Source organism: Aplysia californica, unplaced genomic scaffold (assembly GCF_000002075.1).
Source record: "Aplysia californica isolate F4 #8 unplaced genomic scaffold, AplCal3.0 scaffold00088, whole genome shotgun sequence".
Taxonomy (NCBI): Eukaryota; Metazoa; Mollusca; class Gastropoda; order Aplysiida; family Aplysiidae; genus Aplysia; species Aplysia californica.
This window is the reverse complement of record NW_004797358.1, coordinates 208,766-210,314: the sequence shown is the minus strand read 5'-3', so window position 1 is coordinate 210,314 and position 1,549 is coordinate 208,766.

Here is a 1,549-nt window from a genome sequence, read left to right as displayed (position 1 = left end):
ATGAAATACATTATATATAATGTACATATAATATATAATACATAATATATGTTTATAAATGTATACTGAGTTTAATTAAGACCGCAGTCAGTGTGTTGTATTAGAAACTTGTTTGATTTAATAATACGTTCACGTTTATAACAATTTATTTGAAGCCATTTTGGTGTACTTGTATTCACAGTTTTTAGTAGAACAAAATTGTACGTTTATTTTGTGGATTGGGAAATCAAAGGCAATCGGATAAAGAAGGCTTAATGTTCCTTGCACAAATTCAAAAAAACAAAACAAAAAACCCCTACAAAAACAACAAAAAACAACAAGAGCAACACATGTTTAATAACCAGCCAGTTCGCCATTGTTGGCAATGACCTATTGTCATGGACCTTATAAGAGTTTTCCTCAAACGAGGGGAGACATGATTCCAGCATTTCTATATGGCCCTTGGGAGTTCTCGGAATTTGGACATTTCTTAGATTCGGTTGTACATTTGCCACCCGTTATATAAAAGACAGCCTCGGTATAATCCCTTTCAGTAACTTTACTATTGCGTCGACCACTAGGATTCTGGAAGAAGACAGGATTAAGAAGAATATTTATGTCGAACTCAATATTGCCGTCCCACAACTCAACCGTTTAACCCCCCCCCCCTCTCATCATGCACCTCTCAAAATCGTTGTTATCACCAACGTTTAACAATTAATTTGCACAGGAAAGACTACTAACCACTGCTTTATTCAATTATTTTTTCACATCCAGTAAATAACATGCAGCATCACCCTTAAAGAATTAAAAATAAATGGGCATCAACATTTGTTAAAATAATGCAATAAATCCCCCCCCTCCCCCTAAAAAAAATAATCGAAAAAATGTTTCTTCATCTTTTTTTCAAAAGCAATATAACATCAGCTTTAATAAAATGCTTTACATAGACATCTCTACATCTCTATATGATCTATATCTATAATACATGTATCCATATCTATATTCATCTATCTATCTATCTATCTATCTATCTATCTATCTATCTATCTATCTATCTATCTATCTATCTATCTATCTATCTATCTATCCATCTACACACAATTTATATGTATATTTTCGGTCTTTCCGGCAAAGGAGGAGAAGGAAAAGGGGAAGAAGAAGAAGGAGGAGGAGGAGAAGAAAGAAAATCAATGGGAGAGATTTAGAGGTTAAAAGATGCCGAGAGTATAGAAATACACGTAAATTAATATCACCTATGTCCTTGTTTACGATAAGGAAATTGCTCGATCTTCCTACCGATTCTGAAGCAAGTCAGAATAATACTATTTTCCTTTCAATATTCCACACAAACCTACGCACGCGCTTTCTGCTTATATTATAACACTATACATTTTTCAGTCATTTACTCAACTATCTTGCAGTCAACAGAAGACTAGAATAACCTGGGATGCTTTTCAATTGCTAATCAAGTTCAGCTGATACGTAAGATAATATCGTAAACATTGCTTTGTGCTTCGTGACGGAAGATTGTGTCTAATCATGAACAATGTACATCGGTATATTATAT